The following is a 14,837-nucleotide window of genomic DNA, read 5'->3' on the forward strand; positions in this document are numbered from 1 at the left end:
ATATGGAGTCTTCAAAGGTCAACAGATGTAAGTCTTGAAGAGAGAAACAAATGCTAAAACAGATTGTCTCACAATCTACAGCAAAGCTAATAAGGGAACCTGGTAAAACTGAAAAAGCGGAATTATCTTTATAAGAAAAAAAATGAAAGTAGCAGGTTCATTACCCTTGCTCCTTTTGATTTAAACTACAAAATTAAATAAATTACAATGCATAATCCATTATATAAGCTCTATTTAGTTCAGTAAAATTTGGTACAGCTGGGTAAAAGAGCAGATGGTGACATTGTGATTGTGGACAGCACTCTCCAAAATCTAATTGAGAATGCTTGAGGGGGGACAAAAAAGACTGGTGTAATATATAGATACCCATAGTTACATTTCACCCTAGATAACCATCATGCACATCTGTTCTTGGATATCAAGAAAAACATGATTCCTTTAGTTTTTTTATCCAGTAGGCTCATCAAATGCTTTATAGATTGAGGTGGGATATTCTGAGAAACATGTGTTTGAGTTTGCTGGTTTCTTAATTTACAGTTATTTCAACCAAAAAGAAATGGCTAACAGAACTAGAATTGAATCATTTCAGATGGGAGTCTCCATCAGAGATTTGGGGAACTATAAGAGCATAATATATTGGATTCTGAGGAATGAAGAGGTAAAATCTGTAATTTGCATCATGAATTGTTTAAGTGGTTCACAAAAAGGCTCTACTATGCATACTGATTTTTATCAACAAAATTTGATCATTGTGTCTACAGAACACATTACATGATCTTGTGTTGGAATGGTCAAACCAAATAATTTTACAGTTGAGTAAACCAGGCCTCAAATAGAAATCATTATTTGCATAAGGTCATGCAGCTTTTTAGAGAAAATCTAATATTTAAATTTAGTCTCAGTATCAGAAAGATTTTATACGTAATTATCATAATTTCTGACACTATACAGTTTAAACAGTAGATTAAGGTATTATCCCACATAACAAAATCATCAGAAAATGGGGCAGATAATCCGGCGTTGGTTACTTAAGCAGTTCAACGTTGTCATCAACAATCGACGTACCTTCCCTATCTTCACTGGGCCACCTTATGACAGATATGACATATTTGATCCCAAGGCTGGTTCCTCCTTGGTCACAAGATATCTGAGCTGGAGGTAGCCTCTGCAGAAAGCTGATTCCTTCTTTCATTTAGTGTAACATAGAGAATCTTTTAATCCAATCTGGCCAACTTAAGATATTCTACGCATTTTTTGATAAGTAAGAGTCAACAAAATGTCAAGTGGGATGATGATGATGATGATAGTGATAATACTAAAACTAGCAATCAATGAATATATATTATGGGACAAGTTCAGATGCATTATATATTTTAATACATATTTAGTATATATGAATATATATATATATATATTCATGTGAAATGGAAACTGTTAGGCAACAAATAACACTAACAACAAATCGTTCTCTTAACCCTAGTATTCTACATCATCTCATGTGTATAAGGAAAACCCTTAATAGAAAAAAGTCTGGGTAATTAGTTATTTTGTTATTGTGTTTTAATGTAAATTAATAAAATAGAGAAAATTATGTCTGGTGGAGATCTTAAAGTTTTTAGTCAAAACACCTACCTTATTCTTTCATTAAAAATTGACTCCACTTTTGAAAACCTGGTGTGACAAAAACATACTATCTGGTAAGCCAGTCTGCAATTTCAAAAAAGGCCTATAGAGAAGACATTGCTGCAGTTTATATGACCACCAGCAGTGGTAGATTTCCTTCTATTCTTTGGTAATAAAATATTTAAGTGTCCCTGTATTACTGTTACAATTTCCAAAACATGAAAATGTGAAGTTGCATCCAATTCTTTGTCTTTATAAATCATTTACACAATTTTTGCTTTAGGTTTGAGACTGCTTCCTACAAGCATTTTTTTTTCAAACTCTTAACTGAAATATAATCGTGAATTTTCACAAATTTAGCACAATTACATACCAGCATCCAGATGAGGAAACAAGACATTAATATCATCCCAACTACCAGTAATTAAGTTGGTTTTATTTATTATGTCTCAATCCTTTTAAATCTCATTGTTGGCTATTATTTCTCTCACCCTTCATCTCTCCCTCTCTCTCTGCAAATACAGAATTGAAGCAACATTACCCACAGTGTCAGTGCAAGAATTCAACCTCCATATATATATATATATATATATACATATATATATATATATATATATGTATGTATGTATATATATATATGTATGTATGTATATATATATGTATGTATGTATGTATATATATATATGTATGTATGTATATATATATATATATGTGTGTGTGTGTGTATTCAACCTACATATATACATATATATATTTTAGGTTAAAATTCAACAAGAAACTTTACACAAGCCATGACGTTGAAGTCCAGAAACAACTGCATCATGCAGATGACAAACATTTACTTTTGCAAATACTCTATTCTTTATTTGACAACTTTAGTTGACATGTCTCCAGAATTTTAGGACAATGATGAATAATGTATCGCAAATTCTCTCAATTCAAAATATCTACTCTTTACTTATGTCAAATCATTTAATATGCAGAGGTTAGATTTACACTCTCATATCACACTAGCAAGTATAGTAGCAAGACCCCTATAAAGCTGGTACTGTAAAACATTAGTGTTTTCCTGAGGCCTTTTCAAAAACTAGAATGTCATTAATTCATTTGCCAGTGGATAGTTAATGGTTAGTTAATATTTATTCTGAGTATTAAATAGTTTGTTATGCTTTGTTTCACAACTAGTGTTATTCGAAATTGGAAGAATGAAGTAAAAAGCATTTATTAATTTTCAAAATATGTATTCAGAAGTTACATCTCAATAACTTTGGTGCTATTTGTGTTTTTTTTTTCAGTTTATGTGCCAGACTCCCCACAGAATAGACAAGAAGTTACATTTTGTTTCCCAACAATAGAAATTCAAAAGGTTCTAATAATCAGCTAACTCGCTTAGCAAAATAAAACAAAAATTTTACTGAATTTTTCTATTCTAAATTAACCAATAATCCAGTTAAAAATTCATTTGTACATACATTGTCTTCATACTGACATTGTATTTATATATCCATAAAGTACGGATTTTCTAATCAAACTTGTTATTCTTTAGTTCTGTGAAAATGACTTTGAGGTAATCCTCATTGGTAATCTTTGGTTGGTGTAAACATATTGATTTAAAATTATCAGAATATTCAGGAATCTCTAAGAATCATTAATAATTGTTACTGAACTAAACTAGAATGCTCAATGTCCTAGTTTCTAGATGAAAAGTTAAAAGAGTGAAAATACTGGGGCACCTGGGTGGCTCAGTCAGTTAAGTGACCATCTCTTGATTTGGACTCAGGTCATGATCTCACACTTCGTGGGATCAAGCCCCTGTTGGGCTCTGTGCTGAACGCGCCAAGCCGGCTCAGGGTTTTCCCTCTCCCTCTCTCTCTGCCCCTGCCCTGCTCTCTCTCTCTCTCTCTCAACTTAAAAAAAAATGTAAAACTCTTTTTTTTTTAAATTGGCTTTCCAAGTATGTTTACTTAAAATTTCTTACCTATGAACTACTATGTGATGAAATGTCTAAGTGTTAATATAAATGTTGTAATGATATTCTATACATATTAATCATGCATTTTCTATATTCAGGCTTTAAGACTTTGAATGTTTCATCTCTTTTCACCCATAAAAAGATAGAGTTACTGCTGCCCTGGGAATAAAAAGTGTGTGTGTGTGTGTGTGTGTGTGTGTGTGTGTGTGTGTGTATTATATGAATATACAAAGCCATAGCTATATTTACACATTTATATAATTATGTGTACACACACACACACACACATATATATGTTTCAAAAATAATTGGGCTATATTTGTTCTATGTGGTTGGTACACTTTAGGAAAAAAACATTTGCTTAGAATATATTCTATTCTATGCAACTAAAATCTTATTATACAATGGGTACTACAAATACAAGTGAAGTCTTAGTAGTTAACATTTAGATAGAGGTAAGTTTAAGTCAGACATCCGAGACATGACAGGGTGAGAAGGAAGATAAAATTATAATGTACATTAGTGTTAGAGGTGATTTCTGAAAGTATATATCCAAATAACATATTTAACCTGAAGAATTTTACCAAAATAAATCTGCAATCTCTTTCAATGAAGCTTACATATTCAGATTTTTAAAAATGGAGAAAACAATGACTTCATTTAATTAAACTGTGTCTTATATTTTCCCCTAATCAATGGACTTGGGTCAAGGTGAGTGGGGAATTCTATAACCTAAGATCCTCAGTAAGAAACCAATCACCTCCAGTTCTCTTTGGATAGTATCTGATAATTGTTGTCAAGAGTACTCCAAATATTATTTTTATTATTTGAATAACAACACTTAATATGGTATCTATCCTCTTAGCAAATTTCTAAGTGTATAATACAGTGTTAACCATAGGCACAAAGTTGTATAGACCTCTGTGTCATTACAGAGCCTAAGATATTAGACAATTTAAAATTGAAGGATCAGGTCAATTAGAATAAATTCTACCATTTAAATTATACTCGCAAGCGCACGCGCGTGCACGCACGCACACACACACACACACACACCCCAAGACTTAAAAGAAAATCTGTATAAATTTCCATTTTAGATTTACTTTTCAGGTTTGACAATAACAAGAGTGTGTATAGCCACTTCTCCCAACATTCAGGTTTATAGAGCAGTTAACATTTGTACTTAATTTTTATTTTCTAGTCCTCAGTAATTTAGGCACCTGCTTTCAAACTGATAAGCAATTTATCTCAACGTTTCAACAACTTCAGATTTTATGGAACGTTTTGAAGATTTAAAGAAGCTTTTAAAACTGATTAAAATGTTTTAGACTAAAAAGTAATCTTCACTGTAATGTTAAAATTTGACAATATTCTCTTAGAGAACCCCTTCAAAATAGTTCTTTTTGAACTTTCTCAAACAGGCCCATTAAGTTGTAGAATCTAAAGTCATCATTAAATTAATAAAATCCTTTGTCATCAAAATGGACATAAATTTGATCATGTGAGTATAAAATGAACATTACATAATTTTCATATCCATTACGCTCAGATATGAAATCTGTTTTATATCACAGCTGTATTTATGCATTCAAAATTACATTGAAAATTGAAGTCATGATCTTAATAGTTGTGTAATTTTGGTCTTATCTATATTGCAATAAAATATTGGAATTTGACTAAAATTATTCAGAATATTTAGACAAATTCTCACTGAATTATGCCTATTAATGTACATTGAAATACATGCATGAGAAATACTTGCTTATAATTGTTTATTTAACATGTATTTTATTATTAAGGTCAGAGAAGACATAGTTTTGGTGCAAAAATCAAGATACAAGTTATGAGTGTTGTGGTGGTGTTTCTTTCTGCTCAATGAATGTCTCAGAACCTAAACATTTTCTTCATCTAGATACTACTTTGGTTGTTGGAAGGAAAAAGAAAACAGAGAAAGGTAAGTGAAAGGAGGAGTTAAAATCCAAAATATGTTCAGAGATTAATGCACTCACTGAGAACTGGGGTTAAAATCTACAACTGACATAGATGTATAAAATATTAATTTAGGGGCGCCTGGGTGGCTCAGTCAGTTAAGTGTCTGACTTCAGCTCAGGTCATGATCTCACAGTTTGTGGGTTTGAGCCCCACATCGGGCTCTGTGCTGACAGCTCAGAGCCTGGAAACTGCATCGGATTCTGTGTCTCCCTCTCTCTCTGCCCCTCCCTTGCTCGCATCGTGTCTCTCTGTCTTTCAAAAATGAATAAACGTCAAAAAAAATTTTAGTATTAATTTATTTCTCCTTTTTTTACTAAAGAACTGGTTCAATTAGAAATCAATATTAAAGAGTGGTGTAGGAGCATTCCACATGTATCAGTTCTTCAAGGATTAAGATTAAAGTTGTATACAACATTCTCTTGATAATATTTCTTTTTTGTTTCCTCATCATCTTCCTGACTTACAAATGCATCTTCTTCTCAGGATATTTTCCTATAAATTTTCTTCTTCTTCATTACCCTCTAGATAAGATGTCGTTTTTATGCTAGTGCCTCTCAATGTGTCTTTTTTTATCTTTACTGCTCTCAGAACTCCATTGCTAGCTAACTCTGTAATGGCCACCTACTCCTGAATCTCTTCTTCTAAATGTATTATTTCATTCTAACCAATAAGAATAAATGGAAATCCATTCTTCTTATTGGAATAGACACCTTAGAAAATTATTGGCTTCTCTGATCGTCTCATCCAAATCCGTCTGAAAATCTTTATGAATCAAATTTCAATGTCTGCCTAGAATTTGGTTATTTTCTAATGTGAACACCATTCTTGTTCAACTCATTATCATTTCTCCCTTTTATTACTACAATAACTCATTACATATCTCTACCCTCCCAGAATTGTGATTCTTCAGTTTGTTCTCCAGAAAGAAGCCAAAGTGATGCTGCTAAAACATAATCCAACCATGTAACTCTTCAGCTTACCTCAGTATCCCTGTTCTTTGTCTACTTGAAATCTGAAATCTGACTAAAAGACATTATAAGATTTTGCTATATTGTCTATCATATGAAAAGAAAACAATAGTGATCAAGATTAATTAAACACATTTTCATGAAACTATGTTTAAGCCTCCTGAATTAATTGCCTGTAATGGAATCACTTTCAAAGTTCTTAAATATCTAATGGGAAAAAGTCTTTGTTATTTACAGATTTTTGTTAGTCCTATGTGTTGCTTTTATGACACTGAGCAAAAATAGGTTTTAATATTCTAGTTTTTGTTAGTTTATTTTCTAACTATAGAAAACAGATAGATGGTTACCAGAGGAAGGTAGGTGGAGAGATGGGAGAAATACGTGAAGGGGATTAAGAGCATATTTGTAATTTAATTTTTAGGAAAATAAAATTATGTTTTCAATGTCAGAATATTGGAGTACTATTATTGTTTAATGTATCTTTATTTCTTTTTTTAAAGTTTATATTAATTTTCTAATATTAAGTTTTTAATTAATGGCTGGGTATGCATGGTTAAAGCAGAAGGATAGGAAGATCATTCCATGGTAATCGAGTAAACTAAGAAAAATTAACAAAAAACAAAAAAAATGATCTAATTGTGGATGATATTCCACTGCCCACCAGCATTAGTGATCCTTCTTTGTGCATGAGAAGAATTACAATTTTCTGCTTCTCAAAATTAGCTGTTTTCATGAGACTCACATGATAGGTGAGCATAAATGATGTCTTTTTATTTAGATACTGAAGCAAGACACTAAAAATAAACTAATCAAAAGCTTAACCATGAGAAAAATTCATAAAAATAATTAGAAGGACTCACATGAAATAATTTAAAGTGGTTATATCTAGAGTGTTGTCATGGGCTGAGGTAAAGGTGGAAATATCCATTTTATGTTTAAAAGGAGATCCTTGGGGTAGGGAGAGTCAGAGAAAAATACTATGAAGGAAGAATTTGACAAGTTGCTTAGGCATTGGTGCAGTTAATCATTGTAACTGCTATTTGGAGCTTATTGAACTTTAGTCTTGCTTACTTTCACCTAGATAATGTTGATAGAGTCAAATTTCTCAGACATTTTTCTCCACATATCCTTCCAAATCTATTTTAATTTTTTAAATGTTTATTTCTGAGAGAAAGAGAAAGAGAGAGAGGATATGAGAGCGAGCAGGGGAGGGGCAGAGAGAGACACAAATACAAAATCTGCAGTAGGCTCCAGGCTCTGAGCTGTCAACACAGAGCCCAAGGTGGGGCTCGAACTCATGACCTGTGAGATCATGACCTGAGCCAAAGTCAGACACTCAACCGACTGAGCCACCCAGGAGCCCCTTCCTTCTTTTTTTAATGTTTATTTATTTGAGAGAGAGAGAGAGAGAGAGAGAGAGAGGAAGGAAGAGTACAAGAAGAAGAGGGGCAGAAAGAGGGAGAGCAAGAATCCCAAGCAACCTCCACCCTGTCAGCACAGAGATGAATAGGAGAAACCAAGAGTCAGAAGCTTAACCGACTGAGTCATCCAAGCACCCACATCTTCCTTCTTTTTCTAAATATTTATTTATTTTGAGAGAGAGAGAGAGAGAGAGAGAGAGAGAGATCACGCAAAAGCTCGCACAAGGGAGGGGCAGAGAGAGAGAGGGAGACAGAATCCCAAGCAGGCTCCATACTGTCAGAGCAGAGCCCAACATGGGGCTCAATCTCACAAACTGTGAGATCATGAGCTGAGCCAATATCAAGAGTCAGATGCTCAACCAACTCGGCCACCCAGGTGCCCCCCAGCTTCCTTCTTTAATACTTTTCTTCAGGGTGGTCATCAAACAGAGCTTTGTGACTACAGTGGAACAAAATTTTTTGTCTCTTTCTCTGGTTCTATTTTCTTATATTGATCATATGAATTTACTCTTCCTTCTTTTGTTCTTTCTGACAAAATTTTGGAAAATATAGCTAGAGTTTGGTAAATAACTAGTTGCATAGATGTTGGCATTATACACACACATATACATACACCACATGTATGTTTATTATAGATAATATATATGTTTATTATGTTTTTATTATAAATATAAAAATATATTAAATATATATGTGCGTATACACAAATTCCTTTTAGTTTCAATTTACTAGGTATTAGGGTTCTGTTAAGAGTGTATAATATAGGGGCTCCTGGGTGGCTCAGTCGGTTAAGTGTCTGACTCTTGATTTTGGCCTAGCTCAGGTCATCATCTCATGGTTCATGAGTTTGAGTCCCATGTTGGGCTCTGTGCTGAGAGTGCAGAGCCTGCTTGAGATTCTCCCTCTCCTTCTCTCTCTGTCCTTTCCCTGCTTGCACTCTGTCTCAAAGAAATAAACTTCAAAAAAAAGTGTACAGTATAGCTGAAGTCTGTCATTTTTAATCACTGCAGAATGATCCAGGTTGGAGGTGCAGGAATGTGTTCTAGACAGAAGACAATGTTAAAGGTTGTATCCTATTCGCATAAATGCAAGTGGCTCTATTTGTCTGATGCCGACAGAGCAAGTAGAGGAAGAGATGTGCTAAGAAACTGAGATGTTGATGGAGATGTCAGGTCTCAAAGCGTCTTCTAAACCACACTACATGAGAATCATGAGGCATTGCTAAAGGGATCTGAGCAAGAGGCAGAAATGGTGAGACATGTTTCTTAGCAGCTATGGCTCCAAGGGGTTTCCTATGGGAATTTAAAACTCTTCTACCCATTTCAAATAGTCTCCTCCATTCTTTGATGGAATATTTAATATTTTTGAAATTTTGTTACAAACATAATACAAATGCAGTTTCACATACAAGTCCTCTTGTTATCAAACATTTTGAAAATATAAACCAGTCTCATATTGGCATTCTTTTAGAACAACCACAGATCCTGTTCCTTAGAATAACTTACTGTTGTTGTGGAAATGAAATAGACACTAACAAAATTGAAGTCTAAGAGCTCAACTAACAAGTTTTCTTAACAGTTAGGGGGATCTGGCCCCAGGTGGTAGCAGTGGGGAAGGAGAGAAGAGCCTGCTTTAGAAAAATAATCAGGAAATATAAGACAGGGGTTTTAGCCAATTTGAAATGAGATCTGAGAAAGAAGAAGGTATCAAGAATAGGAACCATATTTTTGGTTTTGGCATCAAGGTTGCAAATGGACAGGTATATATTAGAAATAATAGATTTTTGGGGGGAGCTGTCATAAACTAAGCTTTAAGCATGCTGAGATGAGTGATATATGGGACATCTGGATGCAAGCATTTGGCAAGTTCATGCTTTATTATTGTTGCTACTGTCTAGTTTTCATGTCTAGTTAGTATGTCCTTATCCAGAGACTATCTAATGTAATTTTTGTGCATGTCCTACAATGAATCCAGAGTACCGTGATGATAGAACTCAAAACTGAAAACATACACCTGTCTTTGATATCTTATTACAATAAGCTCATGTGTCCTAAAAACACTTCAATTACTATATAATATAAAATTAATTAATCACATGTATCTCTATACACTGTGCAAAGTAAAACATTGAATGACTCAACAAATGCCAGTCTCTTCAACATGTTAATGATACGGTTGTAGAAATTTTTGTTAAAACAGTCCAGATATCATACAAATCTAGTTTTAGACACTATTTTTGTATGATATTAATTTACATATAAAATTTAAAACTTACAGTTTTTCCTAAATATTTGGTCTAATTTTTTTTCATATAAGTCACGAACAGGGAAACAAAATTAACCCTGCACAAATATAATCCTATCCTACACAAATAAGATAATGAGAGGATTATAGATTAAGATTTATTTTCAGAATATGGATGTGAGAGGAAATTCAAAATGTAAGCTTTTATATTACAAAATAATTAATGAACAGTCCCCAAAATTAGTTATTTTGGCTTTTTACCAAGTTATATGAAAATGAAACAAAGAAGAAAGCACATTGGATTTAAAGACAATAAGGAAGGGGGGGAAAAAGACAGTGAAGATAGTTTCCAAAACTCCAAAAGAACAAAGCTTTGCATAACAAAACTTGCAGAAGAATCTACCTCAGCAGATCTCACCATGATATTATCTGAATTATTGAAGAAGGTAATTCAGGTGAAGCATTATCTACAGAGATTTTTAACATTGATGAATTTGCTTTGTTTTGAAGCACATTCCTCTCAGAGCTAAAAGTAGTGGTGTGTGTGTGTGTGTGTGTGTGTGTGTGTGTACGTGTGTGTGTTTCTGAGCATAGTATGCACAGCATGACATGACATATTTTCAGACTTCTTTTCCCTTTCCCCACTCTTACCTTCAACCCTTGCTCTCTGACAAGCAAAAAGATGAAGAACAGATTCTCATTTATTTCAAGTTTGAGGATGCTGCATGGAGACACAGGTTGTGTGTAACTGTGTGTGTTTGTGCAGGCATTGTAACAGAGGGTGGTTATCCCAGATATCTAGATTTCACTTGAAAATGGTGAAAGAGAAGGATTTAAGATCAGGGGTGCCAAATTCCACCACTAAAAGAAATACTTCATCTGGTGTAAAAGTGATTAGTCAGTCAGAGAAAGACAAATATATGATCTCACTCATATGAGGGCTTTAAGACACAAAATAGATGAACGGATGGGAAGGGAAGCAAAAGTAATAAAAAACAGGGAGGGGGACAAAACATAAGAGACTCTTAAATATAGAGAACTGAGAGTTACTGGAGGGGTTGTGGGAGGGGGAATGGGCTAAATGGGTGAGGGGCATTAAGGAATCTACTCCTGAAATCCTTGCTGCACTATATGTTAACTAATTTGGATGTGAATTTTTAAAAATTAGATTAAAAAAAGTGAGAACTTTTCCAAGAGTTCCAAGTGCTTACGAATAGAAAATACAAATGCTAAGTAAAAATAAATCAGTCAGAGAAATACAAATACCCTATGATTTCACTCTTGTGTGGAACTTAAGAAAAACCAACAGGGAAAAAAATAAGAGAGAGAGGCAGATCAAAAAAGAGACTTTTTAAAAAAGTTTATTTCTTTGAGAGAGAGATAGAGAGAGAGAGAGAGAGAGAGAATCTCAAGTAAGCTCTGCACTATCAGTGCAGAGCCCAATGCAGAGTTTGATGAAGGGGGAGGGGCTTGATGGTGGGAGCTGGATCTCATGAACTATGAGCCCATATCAAAAGTCAGAAGCTTAACCAACTGAGTCACCCAGATGTCCCCCCAAAAAGGACTCTTAACTATAGATAACTAATTGTTACCAGAAGGGAGGTGGGTGGGGGAATGCATGAAATAGGTGATGGGGATTAAGGAGTACAGTTGTGATGAACAGTAGGTGATGTATGGAATTCAACCACTATATTGACTACCTGAAACTAATATAACACTGTATGTTAACTAACTCACTGGAATTAAAAAATTTTTAAAAGAATAGGAAACACAAAAAAGTTTTAAAACAGGATTTCCACTTTCAGATTTTGTTCTCCCACACTGAAAAAAAAAAAAAAAACACAAAAAGCAAAATTCTTATTTGTTCACTAACACTATAAAAACTACCTGATACTGGTCTAGAATGTAGGAGATTCTGATTTCATAAATAGGATCTCTTTTCTTTTTTCCCATTCTAGTGCTTCCATTGTTTTGATTACAACAGAGTAATCAACTTTACTTTCTTTAAGGAACTTCAAGAGATCTTTGTAGAGAAAGTCTGTGGTATTTGAACCTCACCATTGGATTTGTTATTATAAAACAAACATAGCCCTAGGCTCTGCCTCCTAATAATAGGACTTTGGGTAACTGACTTTATTTTTTTGATATCCCTTTTTTCATCTGTAAATAAGAGATTAGAGTGCTTGGTTTATAGGATTATAGTTAGACCAAATAAAATGATAAGTATATTGATAGACAAAAGTATTTAGTATGTTATTGTTATAATCAATTTATTTCATAACCACTGCTTTTTATTTAATATTATTGGGTTTTTTTCATTTTGTATTTTAAAAATCCACTAAGAATGCTAGGAATTAATTATTTTTTAATTTTAATTTTAAAATTGAGTATTTTGTATTAAAAAAATAAATCTAAAACAAAAATTTATCTTCAGGAATTTAAGTTCCATTAGTAAAAAAAATAAATTATGCCTAATTACTCTTTCTCCAAATAACAGTAATAAGCTATGTAAACTATGAATATACATTATACATTATATATGTTATGACATATATGTAATACAGATTGTATACAATATGCTACATTTTATATAGAGTGTAATAGAATACAATATAACAGTTTGAACACACTGATGAGGAAACAAAAGGAAGCAGAAAGCCAGAGTGAAACAAAGCCTAAGAGAAAAAAAATATATATATATATATTTATATATTTATATATACATATATATATATATATATATATATATATATATATATACATAGTATCAAGTAACAAAGCAGAGAAAGCTTTCCAATTAATACAGAAATTTTACTGGATTGCAGAATCAGATTTTGCAGTTGGGTTTGCCAGAGTGGCTGCACACTGAAGCAGGAGAACCTTAGCAAAAAGAAACAGGAGGGTGAACCATCAAATATACAAATTCATCTCAAAAGTATGGCTGACTCTCTGTGAAAAGGAGGCTGAGAAGGCACCCTGCAGGAACACAGCAGGAAACCACATTAAGAAGGCTAAAATTGCTGAAAAGGGATGAAAGCAGCTACCCAGAGCAGTATAGACAGGATTAGGAGTACAAAACCTGCTGAGTTAAAGGATCTTGGCAAAAACCTCTTAGTGTCAGCGAAAATCCAGAAATCATGCCTTAAGGATAAGGGTTGCATAATAGGATTAAGGGGTACAGTTTAAGATGAAAGACAGAAGTGAAATAAACTCACCAAAATAAAACCTAAAACCAACCCTACCTCTAGATCAAGACAATTCACCTGTAATTGTCTGCCTACTAGTACCACACACATATCCCCATAGGCAAATCACACTGAAACCGCTAAAAATCAAAACTAAGATGCCATAATGAAAGCAGGTAGAGAAAGTGGACTCTTAAAATAAATGCAAGATATGAATGATGGCTGGTTTCTCATTAATAACAATAAAAGACAAAATAAACTTTAAGTTGTTTAAAAATATGTAATATGTTAATTAGAATTCTATATCTAACAAAACCATTTTAAGATAAAATAGAAACTCACAGTACTAGAAATAGCAAGAAAAGTTCTTCAAGATGAAACAAATTTGTATAGGATGGAAATGAACTTCTCTAGGAATGAAAGAACAATGAATCGCATCACAACTGTACCTGATCAAAATCAATTAGCAAAATGTGGATTTAAACGCAATTGTATAAATAATGATACTAAGTGTAAAATAACCCAGCACTGATAATGAAAGCAAAAGTTCTCAGAATGGATTAAAATCAAGAAACAGATAACATCAACTTACCATAAAGATACGTCAAATCAAAATACATTGGTAAAGGAGGTATCATGTGAATACTAAATTTAATAGCATGGCTATATTAATATTAAACAAAATAGACTCCAAGGTAAGGAATATTATCAGAGATGAAGAGGATTTCATAATGATGAATGTGTAAATTCATCCAGACATAATAGTTCTAAAAGTATATATATTTAATAAAGTAACTAAAAAACACATGAGGCAAAAATAACAAGCCTAAAGACAGAAGTAAAACAGTGCTCCTTTGACTTTGAAGAATTTAAAATGCTGACCTCAGTAATGAAAAAAAAGGAACAAATTATTTAAATCGAGAAAATTCAAATAGCACTATCACCAAATTAATCTAACTGACACATACAGAACACTGCAACAAAAAACTGCAGAATATCCATATTTTGTGTGTATGGAATGCTCATGTTTCTGGACCATGCAACAAAACTCAATTAATACCAAAGAGAAGAAAAGATACAGGTATGTCCATTTCTAATAGAAATGGAATAAAATCATAAATAAAAGAGAATAAGCCCTCTAAAGAATCTCCAAGCAGGTTTTTTTTTAAATTTTTTAACTTTAATTTATTTTTGAGAGACAGAGAGAGACAGAGTGCAAGCAGGGGAGGGGCAGAGAGAGGGAGACACAGAATCTGAAGCGGGCTCCAGGCTCCCAGATGTAAGCAGAGAGCCCGATGCAGGATTCGAACCCACAGACCGTGAAATCATGACTTGAGCCAACATCAGATGCTCAACTGACTGAGCCACCCAGGTTCCCCAAGAATCTCCAAGAGTTTTAAAATTAGGCAACTCACTACATAAGTCAAGAACC

The 14,837-nt window shown here is 33.3% G+C and overlaps 1 long non-coding RNA gene across 1 annotated transcript; it reads left to right on the plus strand.

Annotated features, from left to right (window-relative positions):
• The first annotated feature begins 545 nt into the window (after positions 1–545).
• On the plus strand, positions 546–6,659 carry LOC131508386 (uncharacterized). The gene is made up of 3 exons (XR_009259989.1): positions 546–658; positions 5,395–5,549; positions 6,482–6,659. It is a non-coding gene; the product is annotated as an uncharacterized LOC131508386 (long non-coding RNA).
• Positions 6,660–14,837: the final 8,178 nt, after the last annotated feature.

This window comes from Neofelis nebulosa, chromosome 4 (assembly GCF_028018385.1).
Source record: "Neofelis nebulosa isolate mNeoNeb1 chromosome 4, mNeoNeb1.pri, whole genome shotgun sequence".
NCBI lineage: Eukaryota > Metazoa > Chordata > Mammalia > Carnivora > Felidae > Neofelis > Neofelis nebulosa.